The 20,287-nt window shown below is 46.5% G+C and overlaps 1 protein-coding gene across 4 annotated transcripts in view; it reads right to left on the bottom strand.

Annotated features, from left to right (window-relative positions):
- AMOT (angiomotin) overlaps window positions 1-20,047 on the bottom strand; it is a 49,112-nt gene extending 29,065 nt beyond the window's left edge. Inside the window, exons 1-2 of one of the 4 annotated variants that reach the window (XM_088527502.1) lie at window positions 19,937-20,047; window positions 1,084-1,247 (exon numbers count right to left, since the gene is read on the bottom strand). The gene's annotated coding sequence lies outside the window, so the exon portion shown is untranslated. Of the gene's footprint in view, window positions 1-1,083; window positions 1,702-12,993; window positions 13,081-17,786; window positions 18,051-19,936 lie in introns of those variants that run through there. The other 3 variants (XM_088527503.1, XM_088527501.1, XM_010220148.2) reach the window with 3 other exon arrangements.
- Window positions 20,048-20,287: the final 240 nt, after the last annotated feature.

Raw genomic sequence — 20,287 nt, 5'->3', positions numbered from 1 at the left:
TACCAACAATGAAACGTTTCCCCTGTTTGCAGGCAGGCAAGGATAAAAGGGTGAAATCAGCGATTTGTCAGGTTTAAGGAAGAATTTAAAAAAACGGACACCCATTAAGATAATATATGTATCACAGGAAGTAAAGGAATCTCTTAGCTTGGATCATTTAAAGTAATGAATACCTGGTTAACCAGCAGATTTTAAAGACTAATTAAAAACCCAGAGTCAGATCAGCACTTTGTCTCCCTGCTACAGAAAATCCCACATACCAGTGCAAGTGAGGACTTCCTGCTATACAAAGGCAACCAAATCCTCACACATTTAAATATCATCATCTGAATGCATGCAAAAGCAAGAAGAGGAAAGAAAGAGTTGTCTGATCTAAGGCACAGACAAAGACCTCAGAGTGACAGGAAAAAGCATTGTGTACCAATGAAAGAAATGTAAAGAGCTCATGTCAAGCACATCCTAAGTACAGATTCAACAGCCTGTGGATTCAATCCAACAGCGATTACAGCACGATCCACCTCCCAGTGGAGACAGGAATATGTCATTACTGAAAGTTAAGCCCGCTGGCCTTGCATGAGTTGAAATAGCCAGAATTCACAAGACCTTTCAGAAACATAACTAAAAGCAGAGGCAGAGGCAGAACAGCCCAGAACAACATCCCAGAGTGCTCTACTTGTTGGCTGAGCTGCAGCTCTGCCTCAATAGCAGAGTACACAGTGGCATTCATTTTATTCTGAGACTCTTCTTTTGTATAAAGTTGTCCTGCAGCAAAAGGTGACTTGCCCCAAATAGCTTGTTTCCTGGCAGAAGCAGGGACAGACTGCAAGAGTCAGGAGAAACAAGTCTCATTTCTTCTACATCTCTGTAACTACCGGGTCTCCTCTGCCGAGACAGCCAACTGCACGGATCTATCAATACAATAAAAGGCCCTGATGTGCCAGGCAGACAAATCCCTTCTTTAGTTTTAAAAAAGAAAAAAAAAAATCCTTCTCCTTCCCAGCTGCCTTACCAATCTAGAAATTCAGGCCCTGATAAATGGCCTGGAATGGGATTCTCTTGAATGCTGCTTTAAGAGGCACATACCTATTTCCTTCACTTTGATGTCCTCAGGGAGGAAGAGCAGATCTGACACATGGGAGGACACGGAGCTTCCCTCCTGCAAGTCCAAGATCTCCTCTCAGAGATGGCTTCAGGCTCCTCTTCAGTAGACCAGACCACTTGATACTCTCCTCGCCTCCAAAGTAACTCTGAGGAAAGCATTGAAAACATTTTAATGAGCAGATGAGACAAAAGGAGTAATAAACCTTGACCAATAATTCATATTTTTCTTTTTTAGTTCCCTGTTTTCTCCCAGGGTCCAGCAACTTCGATCCCTTTAGGATGAAAGGGAACTCCTGTACCTAACAATCTACTCCAGCTGCTGCTTGAATCATGACAATTTCTGCTCTGAAATTCAATGTTGCCAACTAATGCTCTGTCCCATCTGTACTTTCAAGTGAAACAGTGATTAAAAACCACTAATTCTTTAACTCCATTGTTTTATTTTTTGCTAAGAAGGAAAGCTGCAGCACAGATGATGATACTTTGTGTTAATGTCTTCTTTTTCAGTAGAAAACCTTTGATGAAAGGTGCTCTGGCTTTACTAACATCAATGAATTATATCGCAAAATTCACTGTGAGAATGTTCTGTATAAGGGTATTAGCTTTATTTTACAGATGGGGAAAGTGAGAGAAGTGAAGGACATTGCCAAAGTACATGCCAGAAATATATTGCAGAGCTCAGCTCTTAATTCCCAAAGCATTCTTTAATTACGTTATTTTTCCCTTTTAGGATGGAAAGCACTAGAAAAAAAAACTTTTAACTATTGAGTGAAGAACCCAGTGAGCACAGAAAAACAGGCATTTAGGTATGTTAGCCAAGAAGGAGTTAAATCTACTACCAAAAGTGTCCTAAAGAGAAAGGCAGAGGACACACAAGAAATGGAACATACTCGTGCCTGCAGCATGCTTGTATTTTAAGAGCAGACAATTGCAACAAAATACAACTAGCGAAATTAAAAGTATTCATTGAGAGGTATAATTTAACTTAATTTCCTGGAATGTTGCAAAAAATATCACAAACAGATGCAGTGAAGGAATGCAGACATGGATACTTCTGTCTCGGCCTTATTACGGCACACATCCACACCCTACAAAAATTATCAGAGATCTGCAAGTTAAATACTTGAGGTGTCAACAGCAATTCCAAGGCACATGAACAATATCTAGCTAGGGAACAAGGCTGTGCTGTGTGGTAGGGTACTCAAGATGGTGGTTGAAAAAAAAAAAAACATCTAATGTCAAATTCTTAACTGGTGACTTAGCTCAAGAGGGATATATTGAAAACAGCTGCTGGCAAATATGCAGCAAAGAACCTTTAAACCAAGCATTAAGATAACAGATAACTAAAGCAATTTCTAGCCTCTCTTCCCGGTGTTGCACAAGAAAAGTCAAAGTTTCCTTGTCCCCCTCACACTAATATCATCACTTTTTTTTTTTTTTTTTTAAGAAAAAAAATTTACCCTAAGGAATTCTTTTTATTAGAGCATAAAAAAGGCTTTTATTATGCAATGTGATACTGCTTTCCACCCAAAGATTTCTTTTGTCTCAACTGGAAAAATGTTGGGGGGGGGGGGGGCTGTTTATTTTTTTAATACAAAGACACAACCCAGCTTGAGATTCTGCCTCTCTGCGTTACAGATTTTCTCAGCAGACACAGTCAATCTGTGCCTGTTTAACTCTTTCAAACGCTCAAGGAAGTACTTGCATGTGCAACCATTTCACACACGCGCTTTACAGCACAGCAATGCCAGCTTATTCCACCGATCCAGGGAAGACAGGCCACAGGTCACACCGAAAGTGTTTGCCATTCACTCCTACTCATTTTAGTGTGGGTGCAAATCAGAAGTCAGCCTGCAAATTCAGAACAAAAGGTGGACTGAGACACCCTAGGACTGTATTCTGGCTAAGGAGTCAATTTTCTTTACATATCAACCATTAGCACTGAGATTTCCTCCCCCCCTCCCCCCCCCCCCCAAGTTCTATCCTACTATTTTTAATTAACAAAGAGAATCTTGTGCAACTAACTTGGGTGGCAGGATTCCTGGAAACTGCTTTCCAAGCAAGCTGGAAGCTCCATGGCAGAGGCAGTAGCTGCACTTTTTTCTCTAGTGAAACATAAAAACGAACAGTACAGTGGGTCCCGAAGCCCATGTGTTATTTATTTGGACACCAAGTTGTATTTGCGCTACTCTTCCAGCAATGTCAGTTTCCAGTGTGCCAAAGATTCCTGTACTGAATATTAGTGAGGTGCACTGGAAAAGCTGTTGCCACAGAGCCAGAAATTTTGTCAGAGTGTTCCAAACACACACGGTTTGTGGCTTCAGACACAATCACTAGCTGCTCATTCGTGCTAAAACTGGGGTAGGTTCTGTGGACACATTAGTCATCTTTGGGGGTTCAGCCTAAATCAGTTGCAATGCATGAGGTTGAACAGTCAGCTACACTCGGTTTACTTTAGAGTTCCCAAATCTCTGCAAAACTATGTATGGCTGGGACATTGCTCCTAATTGCAGAGTGTGGAAACAACTCGTTTAAGAGGAAAATTTGGTTCTAGAGCAATTCTGTTTCAAAGCAGCACCATGAGGAAACTTCTCAGACTGAAGCAATGCTCAGAGCTCTATCATTTCTGGACTTTATCTTAATTTCTACTATAAAATCATACACAATCTGTTTATAGTTCTTGAGCCAAAAATCTAAGTTTAGAACTGACAGAAGAACTAATGCAGAAATTGCAAATAGCGTTGCATCAGGAATAGGCATAAAAGGGGAATTTATAGCTGCTGCTTAAGGAAGAAAAGGCCTGTGCTTGCAGGGCATGGTGCAGAAAATCAGTGACAGAGGCTTCTGCCTTAAAGAGTACTCAGTTATAGCCAGGAACCTTGCCAGTCCCCTGTGAGGGACAGAGATTAATGAAGAATTTTAAATGATAACACTACCAGGCTGTTAGGAACCAAAGTAGCACATTTCCGTAGAGCATGCAAATATTTCTCAGCATTATAAAAAAATAAATAAAAAATAAGCAAGCTTAGACAAGTGAACTACTCACCACTGTTTGATGAGCGACTATAATGCTATACTCAATTAACCTGCATGGAGCAATAACCACCTCGCAAGCGAAGAGAAGCATCTTTGCTTGTGAAACTAAGAGGAATGCAAGAGTCCCTGCGCAGGCTGCCTGCACACACTTGCCCCGAACTGCTGCTGAGCCAAGAGGCTAATTAGCTTACACATCAGGTGGGATGGGAACAGGTTCACTGCCTCCACAGGGCTGCAGGACAGTTAAGCACTTTCAGTTTTAATAGCCCGTTTTGCAGCATTCAGATACAAAAGGAACCCCTGACAGTGATGGACTTCAAACTTGAGCACTTGGGAGATTTAGCTTCTTCAAGCAGCAGTCTTCCAAGCGGCCTGAAGGTTTTGTTAAGTAATTCCATGTTTTTCTTAAAAGACATGTATTCACTGCTGCTTGTGCTTGTTGCCTATAGGTAACAGGAGGCTCATGAGTTAGACGGAAGCCTTAGGTAGTTTTTCAGATTCAGCTACCTTCAGAATAACTGCACGCAGTAACACGGGGAGGGACTACTAAACAGCACAGAAAGGGAAGGATATGGAGTTCACGGGCAACAACAGACTGCAGCAGCAAGAGGTGCTGGCACAGGGGCAGTGCCCAAAAGCTATCACATGAACAACACAAGCCAGCACCAAATCCCTTAGCCATGCTGGCCCCGTGCGAAGGCAGCAGGGAGAGACCCCATGGCAGGACAAGCTCCCCAGCACTACCCCAGCGCCCAACCCCTCGAGGCGGCACAAAACAGACCCCGCAGCTCCCCTGCCACGTTGGTACCTGCTCCTCTTCCGGGCTCCGGCTGGACAGGTGTCCCAGCCCAGCGGCCGCGGCTCAGGTAGCGCGGGGTGGCACCGGCAGGTGCACGGCGCAGCGCCAGCGTGACTCACCGCATACCGCAGCGGCACCGTCACCGGGCAAACGAGAAAAACTTCCTTCTTCCGAGTAAAAACAAGAACCGCGGCACCCGGAGGTGTGAAGGCAGCGCGTGCTCACTGCATTACCTCATTGGGCAACGAGAAGGCCCCAGACCCGCTGCAGACCCATCACGGCTCTAGGGAGTGCAGGAGCCCAGCAGAGCCCAGCTTTGGCAAGACCCACACCACTGGGCAGCTCCTCAAACGCTCGCCATGCCGGACCGGGTCAGCACAGAGCCCCGAAGTGCTGGCAGCCCCGAGCTGCTGGCTCTGGTTCACAGCAAAGCAGAGGCTTGAAAAGAATCCCTGCGGTAACATCTCCGGGGAGGAGCTCCCAAGACCTTATGTGACCCTTAAATTACCACTCCATCACTACCAAGTATCCATTTCTCCACCTGTAATCTTAACATAACTTGGGATTTACATTAAAAAGTCCAAGCAGGAAGCCACTTGCAGAACCCTGTCCAAGCAGGAATGCCCCATGGCTCTTAGCATCTCAGTAAGCATACAGGATTTTAACCTTCACTACAAGAGTTTGCAACTGGAACTTCTCAATATTGCTCAAAGGGACACAGGGATTTCTTCTAGATATACTGGTCCAGCAAACAGCAAATCCTGTTGAGGAACAGTCATCCAGCTGGCTCTGGTGAGAACATACAGCACAAAATTCATTCCTCTGATCTGTTAGGCACCCCGCAAAAGCACAGCTGCACATGTGCATGGGCACAGCCCTTTAGCAGCACGTGCAGCCGTTTCTCCATCTTTACTGAAACCCCAACTGCAATAGAAGCAGTAGGAGCCCTGCCACTAACTTTAGAAGGGTCAAAAGATCACCTTTTAGACGCCTTGCTTGATAAAACTAGACTAAGTTTGTGCCATTTTAGGCCCACCAGGTCTTGTTCCAGAGTTCTGGCTCCCAGCACACGCTAAGCAAGATGCCTCTGCTCCAAACTCCACAGGTTTCCAGGACTTATTCTCACTGTAAACCCAAGCTGCAGTTTTACCACAGCATTGAGCTTTGTTTAAGAATGCTCCAGTGCTCAGGCAGCGCCCCGCCTCTGTCGTCAGCAGCCCCTGTCCCACAACTATCCCAAGTATGCCCCAGCACGGCTCGCGCTGCGCTGCGCGGTTTCGCCATTCCTCGCTGATTTAGTCCAGGCCTCTCCTCGGGGCGCTCGGGTAATGAGAACCATGTGAGGCTAAAATGTAATCTTCAGACATGCAAACCGGTTTCGTGCGCATTATCAGAAGCGAGCAAAATGTTGACAGTGCATCATTTGTCTCTGCTGATAGGATCAGGCTGTTTTAATTGCTGGCAAGATAAAAGGAAGATTAGAATCAGCATCTGCATTAAAATAAAGGCAGAATTTGAAGCTAAAAGTTTAATCCCCCAAAAAGCAGAAATACACTAAGCAAAACATTCACTGCTATATTACCTTAACACAGCTTTTCCTCCTACTCCGGTTGTGACATCCTGAAAGTGTGTATCCTACTCTGATACAAATAAAAACTGTGGCTGGAGAACAGTGTAGAAAATAAAACGATCCCTACCGCCTAACTTCAGCAGGGAATTTTCTGGCTTTTCTGGCATTACCACAGCTTAAACTATTTTAAGCTCTTTCTCATACAGAGAAGCTCTTCTTACTTCACCAAGGAGCTTTGCAGAATTTAATGGGACTAGTCACAGAGTAAGGAAAGCAAGCAGGCTTAGGCCTTCCTTTTTACAAAGCGTTGCTTTCCAGGCTCGTTTTGCTTCTGTTTTGAAGACCTAGTTAAAAATACAGTTAGCTTAGCAGATGTCAGTCATCCCAACCAGGCTGGCGACACTGCTCCTGCGCTCCCGCGGCTCCGGGCGCCGTGGGATGCAGAATTACGAAGCAAGTGCATCCGTGGTATGAAGAGCACGGGCTTTCACAAAGATGGAGCTGCCTTTTGTAAGGAAAACTCAACAAGATCTAGATCGCCTCGTTTTTAGAAAGCAATAATGTTATAAAAGTGGTTTTGGTGTTCTTTTTTCATAACCACCTGGATTTTTCTTGTGCTTTTTGTAGAAACCTTTAATTCCTTATAAGATGTTTAATACAGCCTCATCACCACAATGGAAGGAGATATTGCTGTGTTCAGAGTTGACTAGCCAAGTCCCAACCTACATTTATGATTTTGTTGTCACAACTATGTCACTCAGGGAACTGATTTCTTGCAATGTACCTATTCCAGCAACCACTCTAAAGCAGATGCTTTAGATGGAAAAATCATCCCCATTCATTCACTTATTCATTCCTCATTCACCAGTCCTCTACCTAAAATCAACCGCTTTGCCCCGAATGGCATTTATACAGATAAGTTTTAGGTAAATGGTTACGCTAGAAAATTAGGTAAATTGGTATACACAACTTATATCAGCCCTGCACTTAGAGGCGTAACAGTCAAGGAAGACAAATATTAGAGGCAAGACAGACAAATATTACATTACATATTTAAAAATCAATTGCTCCTAGGACCTCCTTTATAGAATTCTTCAAGCAAAAAGCAACCTCAACAACTTTGGGGAATAATAAAGTTTCAAGATTAATTTGGAAAGCCAAGCAACGTGCAAAACTTGGACATTTGCTGACTTTGGAGTTCTGCTGCTACACAGTACAATATTTTCACATGGATACTATTTCAGTGTCAGATCTGTGCAAAGCATGAACTAAATATTTCTGCAAAAGCTGAAGCTGAGGCCACAGCACGGAGCCTGCAGTACAGAGTTCGCCCCATGGCCAACACGGCATTCCCGAGCTATTTGGGAATACACTCTCTGCTGTCTAATGGTTTAACACGTGAACAGCTCACAGCCAGTCTGGGCTCACAGGGCAGCTATGTGTCTGTTCTTTCATAAAGACAATGATTTAAAGCCTACAAAATGATGATGCCACATAGAGGGCACATATAGAGAGAAGATCAGGCACAAGAGATAGCTGAAGGTCTGATCTAGAGAGCAACCACATGGTAGATAAGGGAAGACAAGCGAAGAATTCTTGAAGGCAGAAAATGAGTGTAGAAAAATTGGTTGCAGCCCAGATTCAACACAATGGACTAAATCATCTTGACAAATCCTCTAGTGCTTCCTGAAACTTTATAACCCTGGCAATGGCACTTTGGCACACTTCTACGGAGACCAAGAGCTCCAAGTTCTCCCTGGCATATCAGCAGCTGGAAGAGGGGAACGGGAACCCTTCACCTCATTGCCACTCACCAGCAATGGCCCTTCTCGCACTATTATAAACATTTGGTCTCCATGGAGGGGGGATACCTAGCAGCAAACATTGGCAGCCAAGGACATTCCTCCCCCACTGGAGCATCCACAACAGCCAGGCAAAGGAATCCTGCTTCAGCTCACAAAACTTTGAGAAAGCACCCTGAAAGAGCGGCTGTCTGAGAATACCTTGACACAGGAGAATGTGCAGGAAGAGGTAGATTGGAGGTGGGGAGAAAGAGGCACCTTACTTTATGCTAAAAGCATTTACGCTTTGCCCCAAAGTGGGAACATCTAATAATTCGAGAACTTTTTGCCAAGAACAAGGTCATAGTTTTCTTCTGTAATTCAGAACAGAGCCTAACACACACCATATTCTGGCCTGAGCATGAAATCTCATTGCTTACAGGTGTGCAGAGCCAGGTTTTAGTTTAACACCAAATTTTAACATGCAGGAACTTTTGGTCTATGATCCTAAATCTTTGGTCTACGTTAAGAGCCCTAGCCACAGAGCGAGCCATCCTTGTGCTGGCACAGGAATTGACTCCATCAAGGACAAAAAAAAAAAAACAAAAGGAAAACCACACACATTAGTCCCAGCTGGAGATAAAAGGAAGGAGTGGAAGAGGAAGAAAGGTTCATATTTCAAGAACCCAGGGGATGCAAATTCTCACGGCCATGGTTAGGAATACGTGGCAATAAAAAAGTGCAAATTCATTTCTAAATAAACAAAAAGAGCAGGCAGTCTGTTGATGGAGGAGGGGATAGAGAGAACAAGAGGACTATTAAATTATCTACACTTCTGAGATTCTTGCTATTCTTTTACAAAGTGAATAGCTTATGCTAATCAGGATGCATCTGAAATACATCACTCGAGCCTCCGTGTACGAATAGAGTTCTTATTTATCCAGAAAGATCCCCACCAGCTGGCAATGTTTGCATACAATGTTAAACCCAACTTCAGGAGCCCATGTATTATGAGTCACTCTACATTTAAAAACATTAGTTCTCTTAGCTGTTGCTGACAACAGCATATCCCTTGAGGAGAGTTCCAGGGGAATTCAGCACCAGGACACTATGTTACTCTACTTCCTCTGGCACAAAGAAGTTGTATATGATTCTTTTTTTCCCCTCGACAGCACTCTGCCTATAGAGCATCTGCAGAGAAGGAACAAAAGGTTGTGCACCAATCCCTTCTACTAGAATCAAATATTTATGCTACACTGTCTTTAACTGCCTTCATCTAGCAACCCTTGGAATGTGATCTCCTAACCTTAACATTCGAGCGCGCCTAAATCAGCTGCCCTTTGAGCTGTATTTCAAACTCCAGAGAACTTTTATGCATTCACATTACAGGCATACGAAAACCCTGCTGCCCAGCTGTGCACACTCTGCAGAGCAGTCCAAAGCCACTTGCACGTGCTCTAGCAAAGAGCAACTCTTTGATTCTCCAAAGAATCAAAGAAATGCAAAATGCCTGTTCTCGGTCACCACTTGCAGGTAAAATAATGAGCTATGGCATTAACCAGGCATGACTATTCAAAATATATATCATGCCAAAATTATTAGGTGGCAGCATAACTGATGAATCTGCAGTCCTGTGTGCCACTGTATCACGACCATCTCTGCCCATTTTGCACTGCTTGATTTCTTTTCTGCCCCTGACCTCCTCTCAAGGCCAGGCAGAGATGCCTGCAGGATTTCTCCAGAAGCAGGAAGACAGTGAGCTCAGAAGACCACATTCCCATTTCCCTCCTCCTGGAGCTCACTACTCTCTCTTCAGGAGACTGTGAGAGCTGGAAAGAACCACTATGTGTTGTGCTTGGAAGTTCCGGCAATGTTTTAAGGACAGGGGTTATACTACAATTAAGTGTCCTGGAGGAAAAGAGGGAGAAACCATGTGCCCCAAATGAAATTGCAACCACAGCTTCCATCATGGGATGAAGTTTTCCCAGGTCAGCTCATGATCCTCCGCCTAGCGGGATCAGTCAGTGAGGTAATGCTGGTGAAAATCCGACCCGCGGATTTAACAGGGTCATGGTCTTGATTGTAGGATTCCTATCTCTGCATCAGTTGTGAGCACACACTAATGCTGCTACCCATCACTCACGTAGCAGCAGCGCAAAGGTGCAGCCTGAGCTCCACAGGATGATTCTCAGGTAGAGAGACTTGGTCCCCAGACAAAGTCAAGTGCAGCAGAAAGAGCAAAAGAGCAACTAGAACCTGTGCCACGTCCTCTCCCTCAAGCCTAGCACTGGACCCTAGAGCATCCCCAGAGGTGCAACTGCTAGCACAGAAGTTCAGCAGAGTCTGAGGGTCCTCAGTTCTCCAAGGGTCCCCCAGCTCAGGACATGCCACCTTTCTACTTAACCATCCAACAGAAAACCCTCCAGGGAAGAGGAAGAGGGGAAAAAAAAATAGAAAAAAGAAAAAGAGGAACAGAGACCACAACAGACCAGTCTTCAGCATTTCCTGCATCATCCACCGGAAAAACACAGAGTGGGGAAGAGTCTGATATCCAGGCTGCTCGCACTAGATAAACAGCTAGATCCTCCCAACAGGGGATGCCATACATTTCCACAGGGAACAACATAATCTTCCTGGCATAGCAGGAGTACAAGCTACATATACAACCCCATGGACCCTTCCCTCGCACAACAGGCTGGGAGCAATGGAACTCTGCCCTACAGGAAGCAGGGACAGATGCCAGGCTGAGGGAGAAGAGAAGCAAGCAACACACAGCAGCGTTAGCACTGGGGAGTGGACACGCGTTCAGGGTGTGCTGCAAACACAGCCCTGCACACACGCCAGGCCTTCTCCTGGGTACTATGTGCACACATCCATGCTGCTTTTCCAGTCTTACTTACTGAAAAATAAAAGCAGATCTTCCCTCTGCAGAACGCCAATCTTGCTACTGCTTAAAGTACTCGCACACCTTTAATTACAGGATCAGCGTTTTCACGCCTTGTGACAGAGAGTCAAGCACTTAAACCAAAACAAACTTCTGTACGAAAGAAGTCGCCAGCGGTAAAAGCCATGGCAAGATACAAGCAGACACAACAGCGCGTTCATGCTCCCTGCAACACGGGACAAGCAGAGCCAACCCTGCCGCGCAGACGAGGACTGCAGACCGTGGTCACCGTCTCCGAGCAGCACAAGAAGCACGGCTTCCTTCAAACACATCCCACTTATGCCCAAAGTTTCTCTTCATCCACACACGCACAGCATTCATTCTGACTGATATTTGCAATCGGTGGTGAAACGTCAGCACAATCGTGCTGCTGGTGACACTTTTGCAAGGGGAAGAGCTGAGCGGGGAGCAAGAGGCAAAGCAAGAAGTCGCAGGCCGGGGCTCGGTGCACGGCTCTTACCTCGGGCCCCGCTCAGGCGGGTGGCGGGGCTGCTCTCCTCGCACCCTGCAGCTCGCCGGGCACCCCAAGGCCTCCCGGGGCAGGGGCGCTGCCCGCCCGGGCGCTGTGCGGGGCTGAGGGAGGACGCGAGGCGGCCGCTCGCCCTGCGCTTCAGGACTGAGGGCAGGGAGGCGAGCGCGGGAAGGGGCAGCGAAGGGGCCCGCCCCGCCGTTACCTGTGCGCGGAGCGCGGGCAGCGGCCGCTGGGGAGCGGAGGGGAGCGGAACGGCCGCGCTGCCTCGGCCGCCGCCTCCCGCCTCGGTGCGCGGCGCGGGGGCGGGCAGGAAGCGCCGCCGCCAACGCCGCCACTGGCTGCGCCGCCCGTCACTCGGCGCCGCCGGCCGCACCTGCGCCTGCGAGCGGGGCCGCCCCGGCCCGAACACGGCCCAGAGAGCGCGGGGAGGTGTCGGTGCGCGCAGCGGCACCCTGCCTTGCTCCCAGGCACCTCCGAGCCCCGGCCCGAGCCCGAGCCCGGCAGCATCCCCCCCGGCGAGCAACGGCTTCGGTCTCCTGCTTCCTTCCCACTAGCTTGTAACTTCAAGAGAGTAAAACACAACAAGGCACCGTGTATCCCACTTATCTCTGTATATATTAAGGCCTGACCATGCAAAAAAGCACCTCTGTTAAGCATTTTCTATTTGGTAACATTTGGCCTGCACTCTGATTTCCAAAAGTACCAAGCACCCCAAGACTGCCCATGCGTCCAACCTGTGCACCGTGCAATCCGGCCTGTGCTCGTGAGGCTGCTTGTGCGAGAAATGGTAACACAACAACTCTGTCCTTACCTTGTAACAGCTCGGAGCAAATGATGCCTTTCCAACATTCACAACTAACATTCAAATGGAAAACCTAGAAGTCAGATTTCAGCAGTCACAAGCGTACCATGTATAAACGTGGGTTTTTTCTTTTCTTTCTTTCTTTTTTTTTTTTTTTTTTTTTTTTTTTTTACTTGCGACCAATATTCATTCACTGGAACAATTGCAGAAATGCATGTAAGCAATTCATTAACATCCTTATGGCTTGCAAAAGCAAAGGCAGAGAACAAGCACACACCGGCTAGGTGCTGCAAAATGGAACTGCAAGGGAAATACATAACAACAGGGAATGCAGGAGTTATCAACTCGGCTTCAATTACGCATCCTGTCTCCCTCCCACGCGCTAAAGAGTAAGGAGCAAAGAGAGAAGGGAGAGTCAGCAGGAAAGTAAAAATATTGCTCAACTCGCACACTGGAAAAGCAGCTAGCCTTGCCCGAGGCACACTAACCTCAAGTCATCTGCCTCTGTTTACTCTGCAGAAGAGGAGCAAGCTCATGTTTAACCCACGCAGCCAGCGATAGCAGCTTTATCTGGCCTGGAAGAGAACAAAGAGAGGCTCGAAAATCCCAATTCTCTTCCTTAAAACATCCTCCCTCTGCATCCTCCCTTGGCCAGCTCCCGCCCAGCCGGCCACAGGAGCCCCCTCGTGCGCCGCCTCGCTGAACGGCTGCCAGCGAAGGAAGCGAGCAGTTTCCATACCCACAGCACGCCACAATGTGGGAATTCAGGAAACAACACGAGCAAGGGGATCCTAATAACTGCTCCAGCATGCTCGGGCCAACTTCTGCATGCAAAGGTCACAGGAGATGCGTTAGAAAGCACAAGAGATACGCGCCATGACGGCAACTATGTCAAAGCTGGAAAATAAATCTGGAGAGTACAAAGGGTTTAGATGACCTGGAATTGCTCCACCTACAATGTTTTAAGAGGTTGTCCTTTGCATTCTTTAAAATTCCTCCATCTTAAAGTTCCTCCCTCCAGGAATCGCTGCAATGCTGTCTTTTGTCCGCAGCAGCTGGAGTTCAGGAAGCTGCCGAAATTATCCCTAAAATATGGAAGGGACTCACGGCTCCGTCCTGCATCCACTCAGCGTGGCAGAGCGCGCTGCCCATTAATTTCTGTGGTTCTCTTCTCTGGCCAGTTTAGCTTTTCTGCTGGCATATAGCAATAACTCGTTAACAGCACTCAGAGATGCCATTTTCCTCTCAGCATCAGACAGAATATTCTCCTCTACCAAAGCAGGAAATTCTTGGCCTGGCCTATATATACACCATTCTGTGAAATAACAGCCTGACCATAAACAAATAACACAGCCAAAAGTAAAAAAAAAAAAAAAAAAAAAAAAGTACTAAAAGAAGGAGATGAGGCTGTGAGGCTGTCTGAGCTGTCCTCTGCCCACATTGGGCTGGGAAAACTCTGCTAGGAATTTTTTTGCTAGAAAAATTCTGCTTTTCAGAACACCGGCACAGAACAGTTATGCTCTATATATTCCTCTGTCCCTCTTCAAGCATTTACTATGTCTTTTTACAACAGTTTATTATTCTGCTGGTTCTAGCTAATAAAACTTTAATGCTCACATAACTTCTGTGCAGGAAGGAATAACTACGTACATTTTTTGCACAGGCAACTTCACGTCCTGTCTCTGTTGAGCTTTACACTGCAACACGGTTCCTGCTCGTCTTTGGCTTTGTGCACTACTGCGTGCGAAGGCTTTAAACGAGCCAGCCTGGGTAACACCTCGCACGAGTGGCACAAGCTGCTCTCTTCGTACCACCTGTAAAGAGATGGATGCATGTTCTACAGCTTACAGGACTTGTCAGCGCCTACTGTTCTTCGCCCAACCAGGTTCATGACACAGGACTGGACTCCAACGTCCAACGGATTTGGATCAGACTGAAGTGTAAGAGCCAGGCAAGAAAGCTCTGTACTGCAGCACAGTCACCAACTGCTCTGTACAGCAGAATGTAGGAAATCTTAAGATGTACAGCAGGATCTACACTGCAATCCAACTCGTAGTATCGATATTTCAATGGTCATAATGAATAGGAGGGGAGAAAAAAAGCATGGCTGATTTAAACCAAAAAAGTCAATACCTCCCAAGTCCCTAGGACTCATAAAGTTGCAAAGGTACTGAAAAATACCATGGGGTTTTTCATCTTTTAGTTACCTCTTTTGAAACTCAGTTTTAATGCTGATGTCAGAATCGGTCTCAGAGCTAACGTATGAAAGAGGTCCAGCCAAAAGTAAGCTTTGGGCACAAGGCCTTGCAGTGTAAGGGAGCTGAGTGCTACAACAGATACAGACATCATCATCTAGTGAGACAGGACCATCCTCTCCCACTAGGTGGAAGCTGCACTGCAACCTATAGTAAATAGATTATTTAAAGCAAAAAACATAAGAAGTGAGAGGAAAAAATGTAAGGTACAAAAAGGCCAAGTGCATTAGAATAAAATGCGTGAAAGTCTGTTAAATAATGGCAGGATAAATATAACTGCTATTTTTTAAGCAAATGGTTGTGCTTCTAATAAACCATCTCTCTATCTGGTAGTGAACTATAAAAAGATTGCTAAGTAGAGACAGTAAGATATCGTATAACAGACAATTGATTAATGCTTTATTTTCACAAAAATGAAAAGTAGAAATTAATTACAGAATAAAGCTCGATTGGATTTTGCAACCAATGTAGTCGCTGCCTCAACAGTGCAGCAGCACTCTCTGCTGGCGCTCTGCGGCGATCGGGGGAAAGGAGGAGGGAGAAGGCACCGCGGGTTTGGTGCCGCGTGCCATTTCAGTTTTAAACAGAGGAATAATTAGGTGCATATCGATTTACCAAACAGCAGCTCTAGGAGTTAGTTATGTTTCTGGAAACAATATAGTCATTACTGAGAGCTGCACTCACTACAGGCAATTGCCGCTCACTCGAATAAGTTTTGCTGTTGCAAGGAAACATTAAGCGTTTAATGCCGCTCTCCGCAGAAAGTATTTCTGTAGTGCTATAGCCCAAAGCTGCCGTGCAGGGCTGCCATGATGCCAAATCTCCTGGCTCCATCCTGACTTTCCATCAGTTTTAGAGCTACGCCAGGAAAAAACGCTCCTCTTAAAATGCCCCAGCGCAGCACCAATGCCTTCCCCCACGGCAACAACAGTCCAAACGCTATCAACGTTTTAAGCAAGCACATTTAGATAGTGTCTATGTGCCAGAAAAACTGCAAAGCTTTGACTCCTTCCCTGTGTGCACCCAAACCTACCCCACGCTCCTGGTTTGGATGTACTGCAGCCAGAGACTGCACAGGGATGGGTAGAGCAGCAGCAAAAAATAAGAGCACAGCAAAGTACCTAAGCGACAGCTGTCCCAGTTTCAGAGCTCTGCACAGATCAGGCACCACTAAAAGAGTTAAAAACTGGCAAATTGAATCCATGTGCAGCTCTTGAAAGTGTGGGAAACAAAAGAGACAATGTGAGTTAAGGACAGAACATTCATCAGCCAAGAGCTCAAGTTTCTTCACTTTTGCCAGGCTGCTTCCCAATAGCCATTTTTCAAGGTAGCTTTTTGTTCTTTAGTTTTAAATAGTCATGGAGAGACATTATACTCTAGCTAATGAACTCGGGCTCAGTACATGTGGAACCGCTTAAAATAATTTTGTCTTGTCTCGTTCATTCTCCGGGGGCAAGAGGGTAGAACAATGTCAAAGATGAGGCTTTTCGCCTGCGCTAAAGCAAGCTTCACATTTGAGTTTTACATGACATCTGAGCCTAAAATCTCAAGCACCTTCATAAATATTACTTTAAATACAGCATTAAACACTCACGTACATAAATTTGACTTCTAAAAAATACATGACCCTATCAGTTTCACTCAGAATAAAGCCATCACAGAAGAACGTCTGCCAAGTTGGAGCCATTGTCCCAGTAGAGCTCCGCACAGCAAAGGCTGCACTTGCCATCCCTCACCCTCAATGCCTGCGAGGCCCTCAGGAGCTTTTAACGAGGATGGCTCAAAAGTATTTTGGATGTTGAAGACATCCAGTTTTACAGCAGAGGATAGATAGGAGGAAAGAGGCCCTATTCAATTCATGGGAAGGATGGGGCACTCTCCGATTCTTCCACTTGTGGGACACAGTCGACCCCAGCTCTGCTGCTGGGTGCACTGTGCAGCCACAGCTGCATTAAGTGGTGTGGAAGGGGGAATTGTACGAGCACCAGCTGAACCAAATCTGGTGAGAGCACGAGCTGCGCCACCAGTGTCATGAGGCTCTGGGGTTCTACGTCCATACGGGACACGTCAAAGAGTAAGAGTGCAAATCACCTGGTGCTTGGAGCTGGTGCTTTGAAAACAGCTCTGTATCCGATAGCATATAAACACCATCCTAGGATCTGCTTAGTATGGAATCCATATAGGAGCTGAATTCTTGAAAATCTAGCCTGAAAACCTTTCCTTTGTCTCTTCAAAAATCCAAATTTATGCAATCCTGGGCTCTGAGGGGAATTGATTTGGTGTTGAGTCAAGAAAAGCACCAAGTAAAAGAGGAGCGAGAATAACCGCCTGCTATGCAAAACCACAAGAAAAAGGAGCAATGAGGGTAGAGCTGTAGAAAAAGCAATTAAAACAGTGGGTCAGAAATTAAAAAATAAGGTCTAGTTCATGATTTCGGTTGGTTGATGTCTGTATTTTAGTTTCCAAACAATGTAAAGAACAGCTCCTGAGTTAGAGAAACAGCTGAGTCATATTAAAAAAATCAGTGATAAAAAATAAGTTAGTTTTAACATAGTTGTAAATCAAAGTCAGAAATAATTGTTCTAATGCATTCAATATCTGACAAATAGCATCTTCAGAAGATGCTTTACATCTGCAGAGTCCCAAGGAACATTTTAAGCATTCGGAATCACTGACTCTCGGCTGAGCAGGACAAAGAGCGACAGCCGAATGCTAAGCACGGTGCTCTGCAACACCCTATAGGGACACACAGATTTTTGCCCAAAGAAGCGGAGCAAACTTCTTATCATACAAAATGTGCAAAGGTTTCAAATCTGAAGTATTATACTTTTCAGTAAAATTAATATTTTAGGCAGGGCGGGACTCAGCAAGAGATCACTGATTTATATGGAATGAGAAGATGCTAAAAATCTTGAGAACTAGAGCAACTGCAGGAAATTAAAATGCTGACACTCTCATTTGTATTAACTATACAAGCTAGACTGCTCTTAAATACTCTCTTCCCACATTCAGACCCACACCTTTACCTTCGTGCCATCTGAATTCAGTATTCAGCTCTGTCCCTTGATCATTAATGCAGACTCCTAAGCTGCAGACTTCAAAGAAATGCACACTAAAGTCACAGGCACAGGACTGGAACAGCATCAATGCCTCGCTGTGCAGGAACCTCCATCTTCTGTTTGACTTCACTGTACAAATATCTACTTCTATCAAGACAAGGAAATTCAATGATTTATGTAGGGCTTCCCAGAGATTAAGTTAATAAGGGAACCCAACAGTGCCTCATCTCCTTCTGCCTTCCAAGCACTGGTAAATCAAAGGAAACGGGAATGTCTCCTGGGGTAAGAGGAAGACGTGAGCTCTCTACAAATGTGCAGGGGAAGAAACCAAAGGCTTCATTGTGCGGCTGTGCACTTCTCCAGGAATCCTCTTCCCTCCTCCTCCCTCCCTAAGTGCACTAGGAAAATGTTCTTAGTATTAGGCTGCAAAACTTGCTGTGACAGCAAAACCTCACTCATGCCATGCTGACCGTCACCTGCACCAGTGGCAATTCGTTCTTCATCCCATGTCCTTCTACACCTTCTCTTCTTCCATATGGGAGGACTGCCAAAAAATGACTTGCACCATTTTTTTTTCGGATTTTTTGCTGCTTGCATATTGCCAATCTTTGGGGAAATTTCCCAACACCAAAAACATACAGAACACTTTCTTTAGTGGTGAGAAAGCTGCTATAGATAACCAGATTCAAGCATTTTTATCTCCAAAGTGCCCTATGCTTGCTCCAAATTAAATTAGACACAATAATGGTACAAACCTGAGCAGCTGGTCTAGACACATATACTTCAGAGTGCATTTACTAGCATTTTCACCATAAAATTTTCTCTCAAAATGTTGTGCTAAAGTGACAATATTGATGGTAAACAGTATGACGGGGCAATGATTTACTAACCAAGAAGCTGAACTACAAAACGCAAATCAGAATTTGTTCTCCCTAGCACAAACGTTGCAATTAGGTCATTACTGAGCACCATGTAACCACAAATCAGAGCAAGCACATTCCCAGAAAGTAACTAATGTGTGACAGCAGGTATTTGGAACGAGAACAAGGATTTCTGCCATGTAGCGCTAGCAGTGAATTACACAGACAAACAACTATCCCAGGAGATAGCTGGCTCCCACTGGGAGCATGCAGGTGTCAGGATACTTAGGTCCAGTTTTGCACTAGCAATCTAGAGCCTAAACTCTCAAATGGGAAAGCTCAGGGCCAACTGTGCTAAAGTCTGTTCAACATAAGTTTTGGAATATTAATAATAATTTGGGATATTAATAATTCTATTTAGGTTTTGCATTAATTCAATCAAGAACATAAAGTTGCTGATATTTTCTAGATTCCAATTTTAACAACTATAACTTCTGGTAATTATTCCTCCTTCGCTAACATACCTGTTCCAAATAAAACCTTTTAGGCGCAGAGGGTAGGTTTCAAAAACCCTCTAAGGTCCAGATTTTTATTCAGTTTGCAAGACAGAGAAAAGGAGCTTCCTGAGAGAAAAATCTTGATGTGAGAGATTAGGAGGGAAGATGTCTTTGAAGACTCGCTTCTCCTGTATGGCATTTGGTTTTGTGACCAGCTATTTCTTTCAGTTAGTAGTTGTAATTATTTATGACCTACATTAACTGCAGAAGCTGGGTCCAACTGTAACCTACCGCATGCTGCGGATTTAACTGGCTCTTAAGCAGAAGCAAGGGAGGGCTAAAGAACCCCACGTCCCTACATCCAGCACTCCTGCGGGGATGGCCGAGCAAAGAAGGGTCCTCGCGGGGCTCAGGGGGGTGCACGGAGGGTGGCGGCACCTTCTCGTGAGCTCCAGGGGCGAGGAAGAGGAGGAGGAAGGGGAGGAGGCCGGGGCAGACGCCTCTCCTTCCCCCGGCAGAGGAGAGGCTGGGGAGGAGCCCAGGGGCCTTCGCAGCCGCCCCCCTGCACCACCGGGCTCGGAAAGGGACCGCGACGGGGCAGGAGGTTCCCCCGTCCTCCTCGCGTGGGAACCCCGGGCCGAGCCCCTCCGCGGGCCGGCCCCGGCCGTGTCTCCCCCCGCCGCCGGCGGCCGTTGGCGGGAGCTGGCGCCCCCTCCCCGCGCTGCACCTGCCCGGAGCCGCCCCCGGCGCCGCCGCTCACCCCTCGGGCGCCTGCCCCGGCGGCCGCCCGCTCAGCCATCCCGCGCCGCCCGCCCGCGAGGCGACAAAGCCGGCATGGCAACGAGCGCCGCCGCCGCGCCCGCCGCAGGCGCCTCCTCGCTCCCGCCAGGCGCCGCCACGACTACGGCCCCCGGCAGCCCCCGCGCGCCCGGGGCGGAGCGCGGCGGTAGGGTGCGGCCGCGGGGGCTGCCGGGACATGTAGTCTCGCTCTCCGCCCCGCCCGTTTGTGGCGAAGCCGCCCAAAATAGCGGCTGGCGGGAGGCTCCGCTCGCCCCTGCCTCCAGGCATCGCTCCCGAGGTGGCACAGGGAGAATCCCAAGCGCCAATGTCC

This window comes from Tinamus guttatus, unplaced genomic scaffold, assembly GCF_059628265.1.
Source record: "Tinamus guttatus ecotype Peru unplaced genomic scaffold, ASM5962826v1 Tinamus_guttatus_pri_ptg000287l, whole genome shotgun sequence".
Taxonomy (NCBI): Eukaryota; Metazoa; Chordata; class Aves; order Tinamiformes; family Tinamidae; genus Tinamus; species Tinamus guttatus.
Note: the sequence above shows the minus strand (reverse complement) of the source record. Positions and strands in the feature narration are given on the sequence as shown.